Raw genomic sequence first — 27,570 nt, 5'->3', positions numbered from 1 at the left:
GTGTGTGCCACCACTACCAGGCCTCTATGGTTAACTAGTGACTATCTCTCCCCTCTGATCTCCAAGCAAGCTTTATTTGTTAGAGTACAAACAAAATATCACACAATAGTACACTAATTGTATTTGAAAAATTATAACATAAATATGTTTGAGTTTTCTACTGCATTTTTAGGATCTGAAATTAATATGCAGATATTAGCATACTGATGTGAAGCAAAGTTTTGACCAATAATATATTTCCTTGTGAAATGTGTTGATGATATTTGTTACAGTAACTTTCCCTGTTAATCTTTGATGTTGCACACAGTTAGTTTTTAATTTACAGATAAATAGATGATTATAGATAGCCTGTCTTTTAGAATGAAACAGCTTGCAACCAATTTTGTAAGCCACATGACTTCTTGAAAATTAGAAATCTTTGCTGTCTGAGCCCTGCTATATAGCATGTATGTAATTTGTGTGCTGCTAATATTACAATGAGAGTGTCATGGACCATTCAACAACAAATACACAAGAGGCAGAATGAAAAGCATGTCCACTAGAGTAGCCTGGAAAGATATGGAAAATTGGTACCTGTGAGATGAGGTTGATAGAGGCAACCTCATTTTTTCATTGTCGTGAAAAATGAAAAACAAAACAAAAACAAACAAAAGAATAGAAAATTGGAAATTTTGACCAAATAAAAGTTTGTGTAATGTATGGTGCTATAAACAAAATAATAATCACAGAAATTATGAAAACTGTGAACATTTCATGTGACAGTAGAAATCAGATCACACATTCCCTTTCCTATAGTAGGTAGGTGTCCCAGATTTGACCTTGAAGCACTGTCCTTAGTGAGGCAGCCTATAACAGCCACACCTACCTGTGACCTGCCCCTGGGGCGTGGCCCAGATGGGAGCCCTGAAGACCCAAGATCCATACATTCTGGCCCTCTTGTCTCCTTGTGAGCCTGTATGCTGGTTTGCAGACCAAGTCAGAGTTCTCCAGAGAATCACGCTGGACTTCAGCTCACCTCTCCTGGACCCTATAACCGACCCCTTTACTGGTTTTAAGTCACCCCTTTAAATAAACCTCTTAACTACCAGATAAACTACATGGAGTTGCCTTGCTAATTCCCCACTTGACTGTCCCTTAAACCCAAGAGGAGCTAAAATTGGGACCCATTAGATTAATCCTACTGCCTACCTATGGTTGTTATCTGGATAAACTAACTCTCTTGCCTACCTCTCCTTGTTTTCTGGATACAGATCTGTTGACAACACTGTGACAGACAGAATTTCCCAAGATCTGTGACTTACCATAAAAATCAGATTCAGAATTTTGAACAACTACACAAAGGTCACATTTTAATGTGTCATCAAGACTAGGAGGCCAAGAACCACTGACCTTGTCATTGCTAGATGGCTTGTGCTGATATGTGTACTAGACAGGCAGCACGAGTCAATGGTTTGTACTGTTAGTGAGTTTGAAATGAGATCCTCAGGGTCACTTTCACTTTCAGTCTTCAGGCTATAAACTACACTTTTAGTATCTTAAAGAAACGTACTCATCATAGCTAATCCTGTCAGTGTTTTTCACTGTATTAGCAATGCATGAAGCTATTGCTCGTGTGTCCTATGATATTAGCCAGTATTTAAGTCAGAGCTCAGATCTGTTGACCTCAGACAAACCTCTAGCTGTGTGTCTACGACTCTTTTAAAATATATTTGTCATAGTTATAATACCATGTCTTGATATATCACATATACTTAAGCCAATTAAAATACAAGTTAAACTATGAAAAATTTTGAAAATCACCAGAATGGCTCATGTTTCTTATCTCAGCAATTTAGAGGTTGAGGCAGGAGGATTGATATGAACTTGAGGCTAGTCTGAACTATGTATTGTGACCCTATCTAAAACAAAACAAAATGCATTTATTTAAACCCCCAAAAATAAAAGTAATAGACTGATAAGACAAATTTCAGCTTTGAAATAAAAAGGGAAAGAAAAAAAACCTAAAAGAGTCTTTGGCTGAAATCTTTGCAATGCTATTATCACAAAGATGTATTGTAGTATTTCAGAATGCTATACTATCAAATACCTTTGAATAAACCAAATCAACACATTCACACAGAGGTAAATACTAACTTATTGGAAGGGCATCAATTTTCAGTTCTCAACAAGTTTTGCCAGTGGGCGTGGGAGGCTACTATTGAGGCTATATGATAAATTCTTTGAAATATTTTAGAATTTAATTGTTAAATTTACAAATTTACTGGTGAAATACAACCAATAAATAGAACATGAATCAATCAGAAGGTTGAATAAAAACATTTAATTTAACTCATTCTTTATACACAAGAATTTCTACCAGAAAAATAGCAAAAGCAAATGAGAAAGTGTTGCATCAAGGAAAACAGATACTGAATTTTGAGTTGGAGGAAACAATAATGAACTGCCATTTTTTTAACAAATGACTTTTAGATAACCAAGGAGGGATATATTATGGGTAAAATATAATAGGTGATGGTAATACTCAAATGTAGTTGGTACTAGTGTGTAGGTCAGAGACTTCTTCCCCCATGTGGGCATGTGAATACTGAGCATTAAACTCAGATAGTCAGTCTTAATGGCAATAGCCTTTCCCCACTGAGCCATGCTGCCAGCCTAAGCATTTTGATTTCAACTAGCAGGTAGTGAGAATGTCTTAACAGGAACATATAACCATCATAGATTCCAAGGTTCTTTTATGAGGAGTGAGTGAAGTCAGCAAAGGGATCTTCTGTCTCTACTGTATCCCTATGTTCATGCTTATATGCTCCTAACTATTCAGTGCAGGAACAAGTGTGTGCTAAATTCTCACTGAATCACAGCTGAGTCACAGCTTACTCTATTTATTAACTCATTTTTAAAATTTCCTTTTTCAGTCAAACAAACAAGTCAGCATTGTGTTTACATAGCATTCTTAATCTTTCAAGGAGTGATTATTATATAATACAGTAGTGTTTCTAATAAGACCATTCAAAATATGAGTTTTCTATATGAAAGTGAAACTCCCTGTAGTTTCCAACAGCAATAAATTAATGTAGACCTCAAGCATGAAAATGTAATACATTTTTTTTAAATTTGGGATCCCTGGCAGTGGGACCAGTATCTATTCCTGGTGCATGAGCTGGTTTTTTGAAACCCATTCTATATCAACATATGCCTTGCTCAGTCTTGATGTGAGGGGTAGGGAGGTTGACCCAGCCTCAACTGAACATGGCAGGCCTTGTTCACTACCCATGGGAGGTCTCACCCTTTCTGAAGAGTTGATGAGGGTGGGTTGGTGGAGGTTGTGGGGGACAATGGGAGGAGGGGAGGGAGGAGGAACTGTGGATGGTATGTGAACTGGATAAAAAAAATAAATTAAAAGCAAAGACTGGAAAAAGAAGAAAATGCAATACGTTCAAAGAGAAAAAGAAAAGAGAAAAAATCCAGAAAATATATTTCTGCAATTAATAGTACCTCTCAAATACAAAATAATAAAGAAGGGTTAATTCATTATAAGATGAAGCAAAAACAGTTATCCTGAAGTTGCACAAGGCAACCCAACAGGAGGAAAAGTGTCCTAAGAGCAGGCACAGGAATTAGAGACCCACTCATTCTCACAGTCAGGAGTCCCATAAAAATACTAAGCTAATAGCCGTAATCCATACACAGAGGACCTGTTCAGACCTGCGGAGGCCCTGTGCTTGCTGCTTCAGTCTCTGTGAGCTCATATATGCCTTGCTTAGATGATGCAGAGGGCCTTGTTCTCATGGTGTCTTCCAGTCCCTCTAACTCGTAGACTCTTTCTGCCTCCTAGTCCACGAAATTCTCTGAGCTCTAAGAGGAGGGATTTGATGGAGACCACCAATGTAGACTTTCTCTCCGAATAATGTGTGGCTGTGGATCTCTACATCTGTCCCTATTTGCTGCCAGAGGAAATCTCTCTGATGATGACTGGATAACGTACTAATTTATATATTGTCACTTTTGGTTGTAATCTCTTAGAAGCCTGTTCTTTTCTAATGAGAGACAGAAAGGGAGAGGATCCACAGGGGAGGACAAATGGGGAGGAACTGGGAGGAGTAGAGGGAGGGGAAACTATAACCAAGATATACTGTATGAGAAAAACTATTTTCAATAAAGGAAAAAAGAATAAAATTTTTATTGATTTATGAAGTTGGCCATTAGAAAACAATTGATTTAGCTAACTAAAGATAACACGCAGACTTCCTCTTGGCTTCGTACAAACCTGACCTTAACAAAAGTTCATTCGTGAGTTTTTTCCACTTTCGCTTGTATATTCAAGAATGCAGAAGTGAAGGAAAAGGATGCTGAGGCAGGGCATCAGGGAGAAAATGCTGTGGTGATATATTGTATACCTGAATAAAACTGACCTAGGGATCAGAAGACAGAGCCAGCCGATAAATTAGGCATAGAGACCAGGCAGTGGTGGCACACACGCACACCTTTAATCTTATCACTAGGGAGGCAGAGATCCCTCTGGATCTCTGTGAGTGCAAGGCTACACTGGGCTACATGAGAGAAACAGAACCAGGCAGTGGTGACACATCCTTTAATCCCAGGAAGTAATATGGCAGGACACAGAAAGGTATATAAGGGGTGAGGAAACAGGAACCAGCTCCCTTGAGGCTGAGGACTTTTGTAGAGGTAAGTTAGTGGCTGGTTGTTCTGTTTCTCTGATCTTTCAGCTTTCCTCCCAGTATCTGGCTCTGGTTTTTTTTTTATTATAAGACCTTTTAAGATTTGTGTGACAAAATGCAAAGGTTCTTTTGATCCACTTACACCCGTGGTGACACTACCTGTGGGATTTCCTTAAGAGAAAGCAGAAATCCTGTAGCGATTGCCCATTAACATCCAATTAATAGTTGCTCTTGAAAAATAAAAAAATGAATAAATAACTAAATAAAAATACATCAAAAAAGAAAGCTTAATCCAAAGTTAACTTGAAAAACATTTTTACATGTCATTTTGCATTTCTACTAATGAATTTTGAATTGTAAATACATAGAAAAAATATAATTTCTGTAGACACAGATAATGATGAAAATAACACTTCTATGCAAACAAGTTTCCTATTAACATTCATCTCTTCAAGCATTAAAAGCCAGTCTTGGCCGGGCGGTGGTGGCGCACGCCTTTAATCCCAGCACTCGGGAGGCAGAGCCAGGCGGATCTCTGTGAGTTCGAGGCCAGCCTGGGCTACCAAGTGAGTTCCAGGAAAGGCGCAAAGCTACACAGAGAAACCCTGTCTCGAAAAACCAAAAAAAAAAAAAAAAAAAAAAAAAGCCAGTCTTGTAGGGCATGATGACACACACCTTTAATCCCAGCACTTGGGATGCATAAGCAGGCAGACCTATGAGTTTGAGAACAGCCTGGTGTACAAAGAGTCATTCATGACATCCAGAGCTACACAGACAAACCCTGTCTTAACAAAAGAAAGAAAGAAAGAAAGAAAGAAAGAAAGAAAAGAGAGAGAGAGAGAGAGAGAGAGAGAGAGAGAGAGAAAGAAAGAAAGAAAGAAAGAAAGAAAGAAAGAAAGAAAGAAAGAAAGAAAGAAAAAGCAATCTAGAGGTATAATTGTAGCTTAGATGCTAAATACTTGCTCAGCATTTACAAGGCCCAGAATTCATTTGATCCTCAGTAACCTAAATGAGAAAAAGAAATAGAGAAGTTTCATATATGCTGCACAAGATGTTTTTGGAATATTAATTTTTGGACATGGTGTGGTCATTGGTCTCTTGAACTCTTTACAGTTATGATTCCCAAAAGAGGATTACATAAGCATGAGCCCATCAAAGTAACAATCTCAGGACCTGGGAAAGGGATCACTAACCACCACCCCTCTTTAAGGATTAGTGGCCAGTTAGTTACCAGAATAGGATATTGGTGGGACCTTTCCCCATCCCAAAACTTACACAGAGTTTGGAAATGATAGGGGAATGGCTTTAGATTTCACAAGTGTCTTTAAGCATACATAGACATTTAACCATTTTAAGAGTTTTTTGTTTGTTTTCTTCAGTGGTGAAGTTACCCATAGGCTGCCCATGCTCCTATAAGTAACCTCTTTAAAACATCTTCACTTTCTAAGCTAGACTTCTCTAGAACCCTTTCTTTGTTCTGTGCCCTGTCTGGGAAAAGTAGGTCTTTGCTCACAGCTCTTCAATATGAAATTGATCACTAACTATATTTGAAAAGACATACATAGTTGTGCATTTGGTACTGATTTTGTTTAAGTGTTTGGAATTCCAAGTTATACTCTCTTTTCAGGGTATTCCCACTAAGGAGAAAAACACCAGAAAACTCCTGAGGCAGTTACCATTTTTTTTTTAAAACCTGGTAACACTTTCTTTCTATATTTTGTAGGATTAGTAAAAATAGCTTCAAATTAGGTTATGGAATACTCTGTTGGATTGTACATTTCTCACAGAACAGCTTTTTTCCTTACAGCAATGTTTCAGTGGGGAGTTAAATTTGCACAACATAAGGGATTTAAAGCTTTTACCTGTGAATATTTATTTTAAATTATGATGAAATATTTTGTTTAATGCATTTTCCTTTACTTACATACAATAGTTTATCTCTATATTAGCAGTGTTCTCTGTAACATGATTTTACTTAAAGTAACAAGTAGACTGGCTGAAAGAATTCTGAAGTAGCTTGTAAGTTTTAAATCTTTTTCTTCCCTCCATAAAATAGGCAACGTCCACGAGGAATTCATTGAGCTATCTTAAACACCTAGAACCCTGGAAATGTGAAAGATTTTTACCTGCTTTCATTTTCAAAAAGATGCTGAACTTTACTTTGTTACCTAACTTCTACATACTCATTTATTATTACCCACCACACATTAGTAGTGTGATAGTCACTGGAGACATGCAGAATTGCACTTTTCCAAGAATTAGTGTTGGTTTGGGGGGACATACATTTTTAGACGGTACAAGTCGTGGATAGGCATCTATAGACTTCATCTATACTCCACTGATGAGATGAGTTTGACTATTGGGAGAAAAATGAGGGAAGTTGTTTTTGTTGTTGTTGTTTGGTTGCTTTTTTTTTTGTTATCTGCTTTTCTTTGAAGCATCAAATAGGATATTGATATTTTTTTTAGCACTTAAGCTCTTTACTTACTGTGACTTAACGAGCTGTGATAAAGTGAGCCATACTCCTACTGTGCATTACATACCACTATTACTAAAACTTCTTTGCAGAAGGGTGTATCTACTCATCAATATTGTTCTTATTGTACCATTTCCAGCAGGAATATAGAGACATCCCTTCTGAAACAGGTTTACTCTGATGGCTTACCATATCTCAGAGTCTTGCACCATATCTCAGGGACTCCCACAGATGGCTCCTGTAGTTTTGTGAGGTGGCTAGGGTCACTAGTTTTTTTTTAACATTCCCCAGGAAGTACAAACACTCTCATTTGTGTATGTAAAACAGTGAGTATTCTAGAAATTTCAAACGATGTGAATTCGTTCCTTTTCAAGAAAAAGAACATGCCAAGACGTCAATTATTAGACAATTTGAAATAACCTTTTTTGAGAGCTAATTTTATGTAATAAGCTAAGGAGACTGATGAAATTTCATGATTATCAGTGATGAATATATTCCGCATCCGTTTTCTTTCGTTTCCCAGTCTGGAATTTTGGCATTGCCTTGAAGTAGGGAGCAGGGCATTGTGCAAGGAGTACTCGCAGAATCCTTCTTGAACAGCAGCAAGCTCCACGTGATGTACATATTCGGCAGACGATTTACGGGTTACAGACGTGCTGTGACCTTTCTTTCCCTACTGCAAACAGATTAAACAGGGCTGATTAACTGAGGCTCAAAACACTGGGTTGTTTTCTCTTATGAGGGTCTTTGACAAATCCTCCCTCAGCCCTCCCACTTTATTCACTTGCAAATGGCCCTGCCCAAAGGGTTCTGCACAGCCCATCCTCAAACCTGGAGCCCTGCAGCGCCATCAGCTGCAATATCTTCTTATATGAGCGACGTTTCTTATTAATCAGAAACGCGGAATGGAAGCCAATCAGAGAGTTCCTCTGGTTTCAGATGCCTGCCTGTCTGAGTTAAAAGTGGTGCTGAAAGAGAGGCACGGTGAGATGCATGAAGATTCGGCTGGGAAGGCACTATGAAAAGAGGAGAGAAGGAATGAGGCAGAAGCAATAGCAGAATCGAGTCGCCTGCTGAGCGAGGCTAACTCAGTTCCACTGCTAAACAAGGTAAGCGTTATTTAGTTGCCGGAGACAGAAGCATCTCAGTTTTTGCTTTCTTATAAGGTAGTATAGACACTGCTTTTCTCCTCTCAAGTATTTTATCTGGGCTATTCTGCTTTCATCCAATATTTGGCAGCAGGTAATATATTTTATAGAATTAAAAATGTGTATATTCAAAGGCTCAGGATGAAAACATGTAGTGCTTTATTCTCATTTGACTTTTTAAAATTACTGATATCTACCAAACTATTTTTATAGTCCTTAAATTTGCTTTTGGATTATTATTGAAAAAATAAAAACAAAGTTCAAACAATGTTAGTTTATTGTACTGGCTTTGAATCCCTCTTTCTTAAAAAAATGTGATCATTTATGCTTTTATTTGTATAAATTTCAAATGGTCCTCTAGTTTTCTCATAACTTTTGTTAACTACTTTGAGTCAGAATTATGAAAATGTAAAAACACTTGTATTCATAATTTAATGTGAATTTCTTTTTGCAGTTATAAGTCATATGATACTAGACTTGAAATATGTCTCATGTGTCAATGGTTTTCATGTGTTAGGATTAATGCAATAATTTTACCTCATAACAGACATTGCTGCAAACGTGTGTGGTTCTCACTCTTAGAAACGTTCTATATGTATATACCTGTTGGCTGTAATTGGACAACATAAAATAATGTTGAAATTTAATGAAAATGAGAAAGTCTGCTAAAGGCAGACTTTGGCATTTTTAACTTTGAAATAAGAAAAAAAATGCATTGATTTACCAGAATAATTGTTGTTCTGTCTTCCCATGGGAGAATCAATATCACAATTCACATTAAGTAAATTCTAATAAGCACCATGATCTTAAAAATAGGCTTGATTTTTTTTTATAGTGTTGTTTATAATGTCTCTAGAATGTTTAAAATTTAGCCACTGGGTGAAGTTCTCAGAGACCGTTATATACTGAAATGGCATAATGCAACTCACCAACTGTAACAAGTAAGTTTATAATAATTTGTCTGACCAATGTTTTGATGAAAATGTAATGAATTGTAGATTTGTGAAAACTTAGTCTTTTCTGGAGAATTGTTGTCATTTCTGATGTTATGTTGTAAACAAAAGAGATTCCTAAGCATATTTTTTTTATAATATGCCCAAATCATTGTAGTCTGGAAAAATACGAATTTTATGATATCAAAGAAAAGTGATAACTTTTGTGATGTAGAAGAGAATCTTCACCTGCCTCCTTTTCATGAATTCTATGAAGACAGTAGAATTTCCTATCTTCCATGTTCCTAATGTGATTTTAAAAATCTGCATTTGGTAAAAGATAGTCTCAGATCCTCAAAGTGATCCATTGCCTAGGCAGCGCTGTGTCAAGTGAGGAATGGGTATGTGTGACTATGAAAACAGTGAATGCCAGTTTCAACAGACATTATGAAAGATAAGAAATACCGAATAGCAGGCTGCTCCATCACATGTCAGGAAAGAACTTGGATGGAAATGAGCAGCATGTGTTTATATTCTGTCACCAAATTTATCACCAGCTCAACCGACGTTTTCTACAATGTAGAGTACATAAAATATCATATGCATTTAATAGAAAATACTTCAAATGCTAAAACAGTATCTCATATAATTCAGCACTTTCAAAAGTGGGAAGATTTAAGGTATAAGTTATAAGCAAACTAATTCTAGCAAGAATGAATGAAGTCATGTTTTAGAGAAAGCAGATAGTAATACTAGTTTAAAAGTAAATGAACCAAACTTCAAGGTTAAATAGATCCAATAATTATAATAAGGAAATAGTTATATAAGGTAACATAATTTTCTAAGATGGAAAATGCTCTTTTCCTGCATCACAGCATTTAAAACAGTATTTGAACTGTTTATGTAATTGGGTCACCATTATTAGGCTTATGTGCATAATTAAAATAAAAATGCATTGTGATAGTTGTGTGTACCCAGATCTGAGCTGGAAATGATATGAAATTATGTTTCTAAATGGTGTTGCTTTGCTTGACTTGGTAAATTGTAAATGGATCAGAACCTCTTGTGAGTGTCACCTTGCATAGAGTTGGATCATTTTTGCATTTTTTTTGTTCCTTTACATACATAGCATATTAGATACCATGTCCTTTCCAATATACATACACAAGATGAGAGAGAATATTTTAATGCTTTTTTCCTGTGTTTTAACCTTTCCTCTGATATCCTATGAGACAGTGCTACTTTCTACAATGGTTCTAGGATGCATGAAGGAAATCAGGCATTATGTTTTAGCAAATGCTTAAAATTATGTAATAAAATTATGTGAGTAACTTGGCAATTTAATACTTGCAAGAAAGAATCTATTGAAATCAAAGTTCATTTGAAGAATACGTATAAGTGTGTCATCAGCAAATGCTGGCTGGGACTTGTTCTCTCTGGAAGTATTGCAGGATCATTATCTGGCTTTAAAACAGATGCTTTTATGTAACTGATTGTTAGTTTGATCCTTTTGCTGTTCATGTAAACGCACATTTCAGTGTAATATAGAATTAAATCTGCACTTGATAAAAAGGTGATTCTTTTAAAGGAGTAGAACATTTTGAATATTTATACTTCCAAGTTTATGCTATTTATCTCTTTAATTTTAATTTATCTGATATTAAATTTATAAATAGGACCATTTTAAATTATGGAACATGAAATATTGTCTAAGATTAAAAACATTTTCTCCTCCTCTGTGTGTTGCATATTTGTTGAAAAAAGTGGTTTGTCTTTTCAATACATCCCAAATTTCTTAAAAATAGTAATGCTGCCGTAATTTGAAATTTATATAAAAGTTTAGAGCTTTAGATATAGAGCTGATATTTTAATTGCACCCAGAGAAAAACAAAGCTTTAAGAGTATTGGGATACATATAGAAAGGTTTTTGATTACCTATGAGAAAATGGCAATGCTATTTGTAATAATGATAATGATGAAAATTTGATTAGAAAGATGGAAAGTTATGGTTATGTAGATAGGTAAGTAGATAAACTGATGATAGATGGGTTTGATGGATGATAGATAGGTTATAAAGATGGTAGATTCATGATAGATATTGATAGGTCAGGTAGATGATATGTAGGTAGGTGATAGCTTAGAATTATGGTAAATAGATGTGTAGTAGATAGACAACAATCAATCCTAAAGAGATAGAGAGAACAAATGGAATGCAATTACTCATTAGTGGTTTTAAAAATCCTGACAGAGATTTGTCTTTAAGAGTTCCTTCCTGGAATCACCATTATGCTCATCATCAAAGCATGGCAAAACCTGTGCAGTACGGGGAGTCTCCTTTCACATTTAAACATTTCCATTGCAGCTCTAACACGTTAATGTGCTTATCTCTAAATTTAACACTCTTAGAGCCACATTCCAAATGCAAAGTGGTGGACTCCGTGGATTGTCTGGAGCCTGACCAAGACATTATATAGAAGCACTATCATAATATGCCTCTCGCAATGTAGATGTCACACTCTGGATTTTTACTCTATTTTTGTTTATTCTTCAGAATTTCAAATACGTTATAAAATATGTTGTATCTTCACTCATTTCTGCCCCCATTTCCATCCTCCAATCCCCCCATTTCCTCCCAACTTGTTCATTTCCCAATTTCATGTCTTTTTTTTTTGATAGCACATAAATTCATCTGTGCTGCTTATATGTGTATGTACATGGCTTAGTAGGTTAAGGGACTTGTTTTGTGACAGTTTATGTATTGTATGAGAACCAATGATGGAAAAGTCATGGTTCTTATTTTTGGTGTATGTGTGTGTAGGGTTGGAGGTGTTTATTTTTATTTTTTATTTTATTTCACATTTAGGACAGCAGATGTGGAGTAGTAGACGTGCCAAATATTTGAATAACATTCAAATTTTGTACTTCTATTTTATTACTTGAGCAATTTACAAATTAGTCACACAATGAATGAGTGCTGTCCTATCTTCTATTTCCCTCAATTAGAAAGACTTTTTAGTTTTTGGCCCTTTTAGTTATAGAACTTTCAAGTTGTTTCATATATATATATATATATATATATATATATATATATATATATATATACCTTGTCCCTTATACCACTTAGGGATTGGTTCTATAATTATGAAGAACATGGGTAACTTAATTTTATTTTATTTTCTAATTTTCTTCTAACACATATAAATTTTAATGGAAATACTAGCAACTAACTGATATTATTTGAATTTTCACTTTAAAAATTTAGTATGTCCTTAACTGAACTTGAAGAAGGAACTGTGTCTGGTAGGATTCATCTTAGAATATGAAGCACCTACAACGTTCTCTATATGACTGTCATAACTCCCAATACAGGGTGGAACCTTTTTCACATGTTTTTGACAGTACCTCAAGGAAGTCATTGTTCTTGGGAAGGCATTCTAACCAGACAGAGACATTGTGTGCAACATGATGTTAAGTCAAATGAATGGTGGTAATTTATTCCTTTGGTCTAATGACAAACGTGGTCTACGTCAGTCTGTAGGGATTCTTTCTGGAACTTGACCCTCATAACCCATATGTTGGAAGGAGAGACCCTACTCATGAAACTTGCCCTCTGTCCTACACACACACACACACACACACACACACACACACACACACACACACACGCATGCACACGCACACGCACTGTGGCAAACTTGTGCTTCACCTCTTCTTCCATTAAATAAATAAATATACATCAATTTCACAAAGTAATGATAATATATAGACTGCTTTTGTAGTCAGGATCATTCTTTAAGGGGTAATTTTCCCAGACTCCTTTATCAGGTACGTGTCTATCTTCTACAACCTGGATACGGTAGAGTTTCATGAACTTTCCAGAAGTGTTTCCCGAAATATTCATATCTGTGTTTTAGTATAGCAATCCATAAGACATCTAATACATATTTTAAAAGATAGATAAACCAACTAATTCAAATTACACAGTAAAATATTTGTGTCTTCAAATCTTTATGTGCATTTACAGCTCTTTTTTTATTTAAATGTATGTATTTGCACATATGGCTACCTAATTATATGAACATGTTTGTACGGACCCAATATACTTACAAAAGATTGAAGGAAATAACATACTTGTTTCTATGTGTACAGAAAAGTTAATCTATTTCCTTCAATTATTAAAATGATGAAGGCAACTTAACTTTTGTGTCAGGTGGTTGTATGTGATAAATCGTGAAAAATGAGAGAAGCAACGTTAGAATGGTTTTATTTCCCCAAAAGTTAGAATGATTTTATTTCCCCAAAAGTTAAACTGAATTATTTTGAGTTTTCATAGTTTTAGGTAATTTAGTGAACAGTGTGAATTAAACTCTTTGAAAAGCTGTGCCTAGAAATAATTGTTTCCACGTACTCTTCACAGTTTTTGAGGGCTGTACAAAATATAATCTCTTTGCCCACACATATGGTGGGTGGGAAAACTATTACATAAAATATGGATTATAGTGAAATCAGAAACCCTATTTATATAGTATTAGAGACTTAACATAAAATACCTTAATAATTTTACATTTGTAAGTATAAAGCTTTCATATTACACTGTGGATTTCAAATTAATTATCTGATGACTTTATTTAATTCAGGGACATCTCAATAGACACTTAATTTTTTTTTACATTAATAGAATTGATAATAGTTTTAAGAGCTGATTTATTTTATAGTGAAAATGCTATTAAAAAGATTTTAAAAGCTGTGTTTTATATAGGCATAGATACACAAGTACTAATCAAATAGCCAAGGATAATTGTCTTATTGGTATTATTTCTAGACAGTTATAGTCTAAAATAATATTAAATAAGTATGTATTGCAATACAATTAACTATTTGAAGATAGGTAAGAGAATATTGTTTCTCCCAAATCTTGCTCATTTGTCTCAAAATTGGTAAATTGGAAATTTTTTGACCTCATCTGCCCCTGTATCTGTGTCTCTCTATGTAGGTGTCTCTCTGTCTTTTTTATTTTAAAATAAACTTTTAAAAAGTTTTATGCTATTTTAGCATGCATTCCTAGCCCTGAATGACTTGTTAAACAAGGCTTTGAATTTGTCTCCTTTTCTTATACAACAGTTCAAAACAGTTCAACTAGAGTTCAAAATAGACAGATTTGTGTTTGTATTTCTGACAGTAAGCCCCATTTCAGGAATTAAATAAGTACTAACTTACTTAGATGGATAATTATTTATAAAATAATATTCATCTACCTTGTGCTATTTTATTCAGAAGTCAGCTGTTTAATGTAATTTTTGACAATGAAGAGAGTTATTATATTTTCAAATCAGCATATCCTTATTTTGTAATGAGTTGTATAAGATGCAAATAGTGAAAGCCTGAAATGAAAGGTTCCTTATAAATATTCATGGGTTATGTTAGTGTGAACCATTAAAAAATTGCATTTGAGTTGCAGAATAACATGTATACCTTTACATATTTGTGGGGTGAAATATTTTTAACAATAATACCTATGTCTATATTTAACTTATATCTAATGATTAGATATATAAATATAAGTGATGTTTTAAATGAACTATTCTGATTTCATAGCATCTGTTGAACTTGATTTCTAATAACAGTTATGTAATATAATTTTATTTGAATAAGAAATTAATAAGATTGGAAAAGTCTTATGATTAAGGGAGATTAAGAATAAAGGAAAACTTGTTTCTGATGTGATTCTTCTCAACTTTTTTTATGTCAGAAAACTACATTCCTTATAGTCAGAACCCTTCAGGGAGTAACAGAATTTGAGGTTGCAAATATATGTTTAAGATTATCTTTCATTGGCCCTACAAATTGATTTCCAAAAATTAGAAAAATGTAAACATAAAATAGTAATGTGGAGTTTGAGGAAACCCTAATAGTTTTAGAGAGGCATCTTTCCCTAATGGTGTATGAATAATGTGTTGCAACTCAAAATACCATTTAGAAAACTAACTTTGGGAAGTAATACTGTAAAATTAAAATTATATCTATGTATCTATTTATCCAGCTCTGTGTATCTCTATCTACCTGACATCTATCTACCTATCATCTATCTATCTACCTATCTATCTGTCTGTATCTATCTATCTATCTATCTATCTATCTATCTATCTATCTATCTATCTATCTATCTTTCTTTCTACCTGTCTATCTTTCTATCTTTCTTTCTATTTATTCTATCTATGAACACTCTCTCTATATATATATCCATAGAATAGATTGGCTTTCCACAAATTTGGAATATTTGTAAAGTCATTCATATTTAAGTTAAGTTTTTAAATTATCTACCTTAATACTTCTTTTGTCCAAATAAAAGCTTTTGTAGTTTTTTTCCAATACTAAGATTACATCAGGCAGAATTCATAAGAAGATGATTTTTACTTATTTTATGAAAAAAATTCAATTTTACGTAAATTATTTTCAAGGAATTTAAACAAGTCACGTAGAAAGCATGTAAAATCACAATTCTTTTTGTTTAGTATGTGTTAACATTTGCTTCATAACACACATAAACACACCAATAAAATATATCCAATAATACATTAGTAAGTTCCTGGTTACATATTGTGCTGTGCGATGTTCTGTGACATCACCCTCTGGTTGCTTTGTCTCCTTAGGCTTTCCTCCCTCACTATGTGAAGTGGTGCAGCTGCTTTCTATCCATACCCCGGTGTGGTACCTTTCCATTATCATTATTCTCACCCCTCTTTTCTTCCACTTCAAAGACACAGAGCATTTAAGGGTAAGCATCTCTGCTTTTTAACTTGGCTTTCATTCTGGGAGATGATTCAATTGGTAACAGGAAGTGCCATTTCCAACATGAGAATTCATTACATGCCGGGAACTAATGTGATTTTGTCAATATGGTCCATCACCAATTTCAGAAACCCCTTTGCTCTTTCCACCTCCCCTGATTTCACTGTCTGACTGGAAAAGGGCTGGGGAGGGATGTGAGTGTTACCAAAGCCACAGGATTTGAGAAGAGATTGCAGAACAACTTTATCACTTCTGGTGACAAGAACAAGTGTAGGCGAAAAGTCCCACACATACTACAGCAACCTATGGACTGAAAATTAGAAAGCAAAACATAAAATAACAGTAAATCAAAGAATTAAAGTCACCCTTATAAACTTAATGGTCTTAAGGGAGATGGATTGGGGGAAATTAATTTTCAACATGTTCTCACATTGAATCTTGGTTTCAAGAGCAGCACACTTCATTAATTCTATTCTTCAGGTTAAGAATAAACCTCATCATTCATCATGTTCTTGTGCTCCATTGTAGAAAGGCAGTCTGTCTGAATATTGCAGTGTGTGGAGGAAATGATGCTCCTGATACACCCACGATATAGTATGTAAGCTTACCAGGATCCTGCATTAGCAGTTCATTCTCCTTGCTTTTAAACTGAGCAATTGTGAAAACAAATTTTATATTATCTAAAATTTAGTAGTCTATACCTTGGCTGGTTAATTTCCTTGCTTATATTGGAAATTGCTCCTCTTTAAAGTCTTGCTGAATTAAAAGCAGAGCAGTGTGGTGCAGTGGCAGTATCTGCTCTTCTTCAGTGATCATGATGGATGGATGTCACTGTTCCAAACACTGTCAGTTTTCAGAAATTCCTTTCAGCTAACCATAGTGACAAGATCTTTCTCTCCCCACCCCCATTGTGTGTATATGTGTTTTTGTGTATGCATGTATGTGTGCACTCACACACAAAAACAGACACACAGTAAAATCACTTAACTTTTTACTCTATAGTTTGAAACAAATACACTAGCAGGGCAAGCCTACCTGAAAGCATTAAATTGATTCAAAACAAGTTTTGTCTAGTGTGTGTTTCCTCTGCATTATAAACATTCTACATCACTCCAGTTATGCAATTAGTCTGATTTTGTAGCTCATTCTACCATTCAGGTTACTCTGTAAAACTGTTACTGGTGAGCAGGTTCTCAGCTGGGCATTTCCCACATCTTGGTTTCTTATTTAAGAATAAAATCATAGCCCACCCAGACTTCAGGTAGGCAGAAAGCTTTTTTTTTTTTATTGAAAGTAAAGTGATAGTTTAGCTCAGAAAAATTTTTGACAAGATTGACAGGACCATATGAGGGAAGATATTCAAACTTTGCATAGAACTGGGTTCTTTCTTTTAAAGGAGGTTGAAGAGTATTAATTTATTTGGGCTTTTACTTGGGTGAGTCTCTTATTGACTGACAGTTTAGAATTATTTCTGTGCTGAGCATGTCCCCGTTTTGTAGTTTGCTTTTAGTTTAATCATATATGTGTACACTTTAGCATTTACTTTATTTTGCATGTGTCCAAAACCTGTGTAGGCAAGATGTGCAGTTCATCTCTAATATTCTCATACATTTGGTAGTAATTTTAGTATAAACTGTACAAATTAATGGTTCTTAATGGGCATAGAAACTTAGCATATTGTTTAGAGAAAGGTGTGCATGGTGTGCATGAGGCTCAAAGCAGGTGAGGCCATAGGTTGCTGGCAGGTTGCTACGTGCATTGTTAGGAGAGATATGTGTTCAGGACACATAAGGGTCAGGTATCAGGTCACCAAGCACATTCTTATATTAGGGTGTGTACATGTCTCAGATAAAGCATTCTTGCAGGTTGTCCAGCTCTTCCTTCTTACTTTCCTGAAAGTATTTTCTCATTCTGTTATTGACCTTAAAATTGAAGTAAGTAATCTTATTTTGAAACACAGACCACAAAAATAGTTAAATACCTGTTAAAAACTACATTTCAATTTTTGTGAATATTCTACTCCATTGTAATTCACTAATTTGAAAAAGAAGTATACAGAAAAGTAATGAATATTGGTAGACATTTCTTACAGTATCAATGTCGCAAATTCCAAAAAAAAAACCTTTCATACATTATTTTTCCTGTACTTCTTAGTTCTTGGACAACTTTCTTATTTTGAAAATAAGTGCACTAATTACTTGACTTATTTTATGTGCTCCTGTGTATTCTTATTTTTAAATTCTTTCTTTAAATTGTTGAGATGTAATATAATAACATCTATTCCTCTTTAGTCTTCCTTCCTCCAGAAATTTCCTGCGCCACCCTTCCTTGCTGATTTTCAAATCCACGGCCTGTTTTCTCATTGTTTTAGAATACATATATATTTCTAACACATAAGTACAACCTGCTCAGTTTGTATAATGTTACTTGAACGTATGTTCCTAGACTGACCATTTAATTGTAGATAACCAATTGGCACGTTCTTCACTTAGGAAGGCTATTTCCCTCATACTCAGCATCCCTTAGTTGCTTGTAGCTCTTTGTCTAAGGTTGAGGCCTCCAGAGCATTTCTCCATTCATATTAGCATGTCTATTGTTATTATCCTTAATCAGTTCACATTTAGAGAGTCCTGTTAATGGGCATAGCTTCTGATATTCCCAGGAGACTCCAATCTCACAACAAACTCGGATCCTCTGGCTTGGAGAATCTTGCTCCACCCTCTTCTGCCATGACCAACCCCCAAGCCATGGGTGAGGGAGCTTTACTGTAGTTGCAGTCACTGGAACTGGGCTCCACAACTCTGCATTTTGATTGGTTTTGGTTTTCTGTAATGGTCTCCCGCTGTTGGAAATGGAAGTTTCCTTGATGAAGGGTTAGAACTACACTGACCTTCTGGTATAAGGACCAACATTTTGAATGCATTTAAGGGCTATGATGGTATAATAAAATGGTGTCATGGATTCTATTCCAAAATCTATGATTTCACTAATCCTGTGTAGTTGACTAGGTTTCTCTCCTGTTGAGCAGGTCTTAGGTCCAATTCGATAACTGTTGGTTGCAGCTAAGGTATGTGTGCCAGTACTGCCTTACTAAGATTATTTACCATGTTGGTTTTTGTTGTGGTTCATAAGTATCATTACCTGGGTAGCAATGCTGATTGCTTCCTTTTTTTTTTTTTTTGACACTTGGTTTGCACCTGCTGGTATCATGAAAGATCGTCCTCAGGGATGAGGCTTTCAGATCTTCTTTAGCTCCGTGGCCTCTGGGTACTATGTCTGATGTACATGGTATGTTCATCAACAGGTACTTACCTTCCATTTTATCAGGGGCAATAATGAGCAATAATAATATCTTGTAATTTTGGGGAGAGTCTTTCAGACAACCCTGATCAAGAACTAAGAAGATCATTTCTCACAACTTCCTTTGGGGGAGTTTAATGGATGGTTTTGGCCTTAGAGGGAGAATTGTCAGCTCTGATTGGAATTTTTTATTTAAACTGAATACATGTATTTATGTGTCAAAGTACATGTATCATAGGTAGTTTTAGGTAGATAGTAAACAATATGGTTCCTTATAATTTTACAAACACACACACACACACACACACACACACACACAAGTATGCATATGTAACAATAATGAAAGAAAAGTTCATGAATTTGAACAGCAAGAGGGTTACATGGGATGATTTGGAGGAAGGAAAAGGAAAGGGAGAATGATGATATAGAATTATATAATAAATTCAGAAACAAACAAATTATAAAACACTTTATAGTGCTTCTGATTTCAAGTTCCCTAATATGTGCTTCCCATATGATTTACTGTAGTATCAAATAAAGTATAGGACAACTATGTTAACTCATTGATAGTCTCTTTGTAACTAATTTGTTTGTTCCATTTACTTGGCAGGCTATTTTCCATTCTGATTACACATTACTTTATTTGCAAAATATAATAAACAAGAATTTTTATTAGTAGGTACTATTTTCTGATAGCAAAGAAATGAAGAATATCAGAGTCAAAGACAATAGGTATGGGATAGAATTTTGCAGTATATGTCAAGGGTGAATTTTAGATACCTTTTTAATATCTCGATGCTCCTTGAAATTCCTGTGTGAACTTTCAAACACTGCAATCGTGTTTTAGGATCTCATAAGGAGGAACAAGATAGCTAATACTATCAGCATTATGATAAAGAATGCTTCACTAAAGTTTAAATTAGAGCTGGGCAAACTGTATTGGAACATCCACAAATAAAGAGTTGCACCTTATAACTAAAAACAAACCGATAGTTCTTAAAGCTGTGTTGAAGAGAGTTTTTGATATTATGAATCCCAATATTTACTCATTTTTCATATCCTAGGTTGACAATTCATGTTAAATATTTGCTTTCACTTTGAGCAGTATTTGCTTTGTAAGTTCTTGTGACTTGGAAATTGATTTGAAATATTGTAGACTACAGTATATTAAGTTAATTGCTGAAAGTTTAAGCAAGTGCTTCCCTTACCCTTGGACCTTGGAGGTACAGGTGAGCTAGGAAAGACTTCAAAGTTAATTGAGGAAATTATCAGTGTTTCATATCATAAACTTCAATGACAGATAGTTAACTCTTTTTCATCATTTTTATGATGTTACTCTTTCATTCTTTGAGTTTTTGTTATGACTAAAATAAATGACATTCTGGACCTGAAAGTAAAAAAAGGTTTCTATTAAGGACGTTTGTTTTCCAACGATTTTACTGGTCTTTTAAATGAAAGATGAAGTCATAGTTATGCACATATAGCCTTCAATAAAATTACCTAAAATATAATATTTGCTAATAATATTATCAGTAGGACAGTAATCTCTAATATTTTTAAAATGCTGTACATTAACATGATTTTTAAAATGAAGTGTTCAAATTATATTACAAAGGATATTTATGAAGAAGTTTTAGTGCCTGATACTTATTCAATCTGACTATGTAGCCGTGTGCTTTCCATTTTATGGACATGATTTATTAATACTTTTAATATCCTTTCCTCAAATAAGTGGCTCAACTGAAATGTTCATCCTTTGTGAATACAATGTTAGATTTTTATTCATTTAGAAATGGACAATTCCACAGACAGCACGATTTGTGAGCTTACTAATTGTGATTGTACAACTGAGTCTTCATTTCTTCCTGGCTTTATGTAAAAGCTCATTTCAGCTAAGGGAAGGCTCAACAACAACCTAAGGACTAATGTGTCTGCCTGAATCTGTGTCTATCTCCAGATCCTAATGTATAGTGCTAACATACAGGAAATCTCACCTCTCTCTAAAGTACAGAATTCAGTAAAAGAGTAGTCCTCTCAAAGTTAAATGCTGGATATGGTGTGACTTTCTTCAAAGCACAAGAGAATAAAGGATTTGCTTTTCTAGAACTCCCTTAAATGTCTCCCACTGAATATTCCCCCTTCAAATCTATATAATTTTCACTTAGAGTATAAGTTGAATATTTCTTGTAGTTTCCATGAGGAAAATTAAAATACATAGCTGCAGCTCTTCTCTACTTCATAGGATCAGCTTTTTCAGATGTTCACTCCTATCACTGCCTCTGACAGCATCTTCATACTGGTCTTTTTCATTTTTCTGCCCTGTTTGGCTTTTCATCCATTTCACTAGCTTTTCCCTCTGATACCTTCTGTTGATTTGAGGAATACTCATGATAGTGCAACTTGTGGTCCTTTGCTTTAGGGTTTTAAAACTTCTGTTCTTGGCAGTGAACAAACTTCCCATCCATATCTGAATTAGGAACGTAAGCACACAATGAGCTTGCTGTTAAAATGCATCTTTCAGTTCTTGAAGGTAATTCTTCCTTAAAAATGTATGTCATCAGTGTATAACTGGAAATTCTTCTTTAAAAATATATGCCATCAGTGTATATTAAAAGGCTTCTGGTGCCTGCGTGAAGTGCAGAAATATAGTGGCACTGCTCTTTCCCAGATTAACATAACGAAGATAGTTATTTCAATCAAATACAGATGTAAGTGTACTTCTCAAAGTGTTAGGTAATAAAATATAAAGTGGTACCCAATTTATATTTTTAACATCACATTATCAAGTTATTTGAGATATCTTCCAAGAGTAAATAAAACATGATTACTATTTTTCAGTACAGTTTTTAATGCTAAATTTTTTTTTTTTGAGATAGGGTTTCTCTGTGTAGCTTTGTGTTTTTCCTGGAAGTCACTCTTTAGCCCAGGTTGACCTCAAACTCACAGAGATCTGCCTGGCTCTGCCTCCCAAGTGCTGGGATTAAAGGCGTGTGCCACCACTGCCTGGCAAATTATTTTATAACCAAATGCTGCATTTCCTAATATTCAAATGTTTCAAACATGACACTAGAATTGGAAGGGTATTTATGACTCTATAGCCCCTTACTTCCAACTTCTCATGTCCCAAACCAAATCAACTTGTTCTATTGTTTTAGGAACATCGAGGAAAGAACTCATGTGCTTAACTATTTACTCCAGTTGTAAAGAGCTGAGGTTCTGAGTCAGATAACTTAATCTCACTTTTACTTCCCCTGTGCTTTCAACTCATTTCTTCTCCCCAAATTTCAGTTCTGATTATAAAGTATGTTTATAACTCTGACCCTTTAGCATGTTAGTGATCATGATAATACATAAAGCAATTGTTTTCAATATTCGGGACCCAATTTTATTAACATTACTTATTAATATTATATTCACAATATACTCTGAAGTTGAAAATATTATCTTACATAATTTTTATTATTCTTTTGAGGAAAGTAATAAGAATGTTCTATACATCACTGAGAAATTACAATTGTCTAGACCAATGGTTCTTAGTCTGTGGTTCACAATCTCTTTGGGATCAAACAATCCTTTCACAGAAGTTGCCTAAACAATCAGAAAATATGAATATTTACATTAAGATTCATAACAGTAGAAAAATTACAGTTAAGTATCAATGAAAATAATTTTATGGTTAAGGGTCACCATAACATGAGGAACTGTACTAAAGAGTCACAGTGTTAGGAAAGTTGAGAAATACTGGTCTAGAGTGTTGAATGAAGGAAGAAAATAAAAGCCATTCATTTTCCAAATAACTGAGAGTTCATATTAAGATTTTAGTGTTAGGATAGTCTGTGATCTCAAATGATGCAGGCTAATGAAATACTGAATCATCAATAACAGATGCTTAGAATGGGGGCAATTATGAAAGCACACTTTGAAAATTGGACAAAATTTTGCTCAAAATGTTTTTCAATGACACAGAACACAAAATATCATCCCCTATTACATTGTGAAACATAACTGAAGATACACAAAAGTAACTCTCCAGTTTGAAGAAAATAGGTTCACATTATAATGCTTAGTAATGACACATGCAATTTTAAATAAAAGAAAATAAATCAGTCCTGCAAAATCTGATTTCTCCATTGGAAGAACGATTTTAAGCAGAAAGAATGATTCAATAAGTCAGGGATTACTGGAGCAAGAAGAAACCTGGCATTTGATTTAATTGCCTTATCTTAGAACGATGACAGATAGTTTGAAATGATCCTCATTCTGATACACCAAGAGTGAATAAAAGTCTCTTTAGAATAGATCATGTGATTAATGATACTATATCAATATGAATCTGTATATTCATATAGAATTATTTTAATTCATAACTATACACATGTGAAATACAGGAAAATATTAATCATGAATAATTCAAACGAACAAATTACTTCCATTTTGCTCACCACTGCTAGTGGACTGGCTTTCTTTGAAAATATTACTGATAGAACAGAATGGCTAATACCCTTCCAGTTATAACAGGAAGGCCTGACTAGCACAAAGCTTTCCTGTTGTTTTTGAGAATGAATGCAGGGTTAACTAATAAGTTCCTGAATTACACAGAGAGGAATACAATTCCACTATAGTTCATTAAAAAGTGTCAGGGGTAGCCGGGCGGTGGTGGCGCACGCCTTTAATCCCAGCACTCGGGAGGCAGAGCCAGGTGGATCTCTGTGAGTTCGAGGCCAACCTGGTCTCCAAAGCGAGTACCAGGAAAGGCGCAAAGCTACACAGAGAAACCCTGTCTCGAAAAACCAAAAAAAAAAAAAAAAAAAAAAAAAAAAAAAAAAAAAAAGTGTCAGGGGTGATAGGATAAAATCCCAACAGCAGCAGCTTCCCATCACCACTCCACTGTTTAATGTTCTCGCTGCAGACTGACAGAAAAATAAAGATTTCTAAATAAATGAATAGTTTAAAAGTCATTTCAGTGTTTATAAAATGTATCCTAAACATTCAATCAGTTCTTTACCTTACATCCATTTTCTAGGAAAAAATAATGTTAAATAAGAAAAGTAGATTCCAACAATGCCTGAAAAGTCTTGATACTGTGTACTAGAATCACGCACTTAATCCTGTGAAGACCTTACTGAGATGAAGTTTCCCATGTTTACATTCATTGAGGTTTGGAACCATTCTATTTGCTGACTTCCAGACAGCAGATATTTCCCACCAATGCCTTCTATAAAACCAACACAACTTGACTTTCTGTTATTGTAACACACGATCAGAAAATTATTAAGTTATTCTCACCAAAAGTGTCATACTATCTTGAGTATTCTATCAGGAAGATTATATCTATTCTAACCTGGTAAAAAATTCAAATATCATTCACTTAAAAATGATGTAGTTTTCAGCATTTATTTTAAATCATTTTTTATAATAACTACTTCAACGTGTATGATAGACTTATTTGGTTGAGCTTATTATAGGTTTCTGGAGCTATAAATTTTCCTTGTTCCTGTAACATTATCAAATTCATTTTAACAAAAGACAGTATATTGAATGATACAGAAAAATTTATTAAAGGAAGAGTTCAGTTTTTCCTAAAAAGTCAAAACTCATTTTGATATTAAATATTAATATTGGAATCATTAAAACTGATTAATTGTAATTTCTAATGACAATTTAATGATCCTACAATTTATTACAAATAAAATTTTGTATATGATCTCCTATTTAAGGCCTTATTGGCATATTTTCATTTCTCTGGTGATTTTACATAAGTTTGTGTCCTGAGTGAAAGAAACACTCCTAGGCTTTTCTGAAAATAGGCTCACCTGGTAAAACAGAAAGAGTTTGTTATTCGTAACCCTGCCTTACCTGGTGCATTTTGGAGATAATGAAAATGTGAGTCTGGAATATAAGCTCCCCCAAGCCTCACAAGAGCCATGCCCTCTTCTTCAGTGTGCTGTCTTGAGGAAACATAGCAATCGAAGTGTCTGATAGTCGATTAAACATTTTGCCTTCACAGGCTATTTATATGAAAATTAATTATTTACAGGCAAATTATCTCCTATCCTCGAGATTTCCTCCTGGAATTGAAGATATCATTCTGATAATCTAAAGAGGGAAATTAATCTATTCACTAATTAAATTAATTCAATTGTATGATGCCATTTTTCACTAGAGTACTGCAAATTCAGGTTTATTTTAAACAGACCTTTATTTTTAAGTTTACCTTGACTGAGTCTATGGGGAAAAAAACTTAGCACCTCTGTTAGAAAACACACACACAGAATTGATCTACAAGATGGCTTTTTAATTGATTTTTCTGAACTTACATGGAATCTTATTTATTCTGAACCCATGGTTTCCATGTTTGTAACAATTTGCGTTATTAAAGGTACACGTGTCATAGAAACAACCTCACTGTTATTGCTTTCTCACACTCTTGTAAATGTAGAGAAATATTGTGATTCATTTAACTAGAGATTTATGTTCTGCCTCCTTTTCATACGACCTCATTTTATGAATAACTTTATTTTACATTCTTTCCAACACTTGCAATTTGTTTGCATTTCATGAGATTGTGTTTGTTAGTATTTCATGAGATGCTCTATTTCTTGCAGGTAGAGTACACATTTTGAGAACTTTAATGTAAGTACAGTTCATTAATATTTCAGGAATAATAAGTGGATATGTAACTTTCCAAATGTATAGCTAAATACATTGTTCATTTACATGTGAAGATGCTTGGCCCCTACCTTTTGGACGGCTCGCCATACATTATAAAAATTGAAGATGCTTTCATGTGATTTCTTTTTTTCACACAAAGCATGAGAAATGTTTTCCATTATCACAACCCACAAATAATATCATTTTAGTGAAGCTAGTATAAGCCCAAACACTGCGCTTAAGTTTTACACTCCAAATACTATCCCTAAAACATTTTTATTTCATAGCTGTCTATGCATGATTTAGAAGTTTTAATATTTATTCTTTGAAATGATTTATGAATATTTGGGTTTTTTAGAATATTATTTCTTCAGTTTAAGTATCTGAGCTTTCAGACATCATTCATTAAGTACCACTTATCTCTGAAACATTCAATATTGAAGAAAGATATGTATTTACATTGTCAGATACTATACATAAATAGAATACATATTTTAAAATACTAATAATTTTTCTTATTTCTGTAATGATATAGAAATAGTCTATTTAAATTCAAAAGCTCTAAATGAATTTTTAGATATGTACGTGTATATATTTTCCAAAAATGTAATTTCTGCTCCTATAGAATTTAACAACATAGTGGTATACTAGCAATAAGATCATGTAAGTCCCAAAAGATCACATTATCGTTTTTGTTTGAAACATTTCTATTTTTCCATAATTGAACTGTACTCACTAAATGTTTAATATTTAATTGCAATAAATATAAGTTGTGATAAAGCATTGCATTTGCAGGCATTATTATCTTGGAAAAAATTAAATTGGGCTATTATTTTAAGTTCTAAAAGTATAAATGAGGGGTTGAGAGATGACTAAGCAGGGAAAATGCTTGCTGTATGAACATTCTCAGAACCTAACTGACAACTGGTAGGCAGGAAGACTGCCTGTCATCCGGGAGACAGAAGCAGAGACAGGAAATCCCTGGGGCAAGCTACTAAGGCTAGCTGAAAAAGTGAGCTCTGCATTCAGTAAGAAAAATCTTAGCATATAGGAGATGTGAACAGGATGACATCCCGAGGTCACCACATGCATGCACATACTTGTACACATGCACACACCCACCCATATATAGGCAAACATGTCTTCCTTCACACATATGCAAAATCTCACACATATATACATTAACTATATGTGTGTGTCTGTGTGTAAGGCTATATATATTTCATTGCTAATTTCTCACAAGAGAAATTTATTTGTTTACCCTTTATTTTGTAAATAATTTTAAAACAAATAATTTCGGATTGAATTGTAATGGTCACTAATATCTCAAAATAAAATAAAAACTGAAAAAAAAATAAAAACAAGTCCATGACTCAAATATTTCTGACTTACACATTTAAGCACTAGGCCTATTATCTAATTGTAGATGATAGCTTCTAATGAGAATGTCAACATTACATGCTCAGCTCCAGACAGCATTCCCAGACAGGATAAGACATTAATAAATAGGACTCTGTGTAGTCATAAAAATGTGTTAAAGGCCACATTATGTTTAATGCTATTTAAAAAAATGGGTAAGATTTATTGAAAACTTAAGA

The 27,570-nt window shown here is 34.2% G+C and overlaps 1 protein-coding gene across 5 annotated transcripts in view; it reads left to right on the top strand.

Moving 5' to 3' along the window:
- The first annotated feature begins 7,721 nt into the window (after positions 1–7,721).
- Positions 7,722–27,570, top strand: part of Cdh9 (cadherin 9) — a 129,971-nt gene continuing 110,122 nt past the window's right edge. The window contains exons 1-3 of one of the 5 annotated variants that reach the window (XM_052743080.1): positions 7,722–8,261; positions 15,883–16,007; positions 25,927–25,954. The gene's annotated coding sequence lies outside the window, so the exon portion shown is untranslated. The remainder of the gene's footprint in view (positions 8,262–15,882; positions 16,008–25,926; positions 25,955–27,570) is intronic. The other 4 variants (XM_052743081.1, XM_052743079.1, XM_052743078.1 and 1 more) reach the window with 4 other exon arrangements.

Source organism: Peromyscus californicus, unplaced genomic scaffold (assembly GCF_007827085.1).
Source record: "Peromyscus californicus insignis strain IS unplaced genomic scaffold, ASM782708v3 Scaffold_18__1_contigs__length_77618521, whole genome shotgun sequence".
Taxonomy (NCBI): Eukaryota; Metazoa; Chordata; class Mammalia; order Rodentia; family Cricetidae; genus Peromyscus; species Peromyscus californicus.
This window is presented reverse-complemented; position numbering and strand designations above follow the sequence as displayed.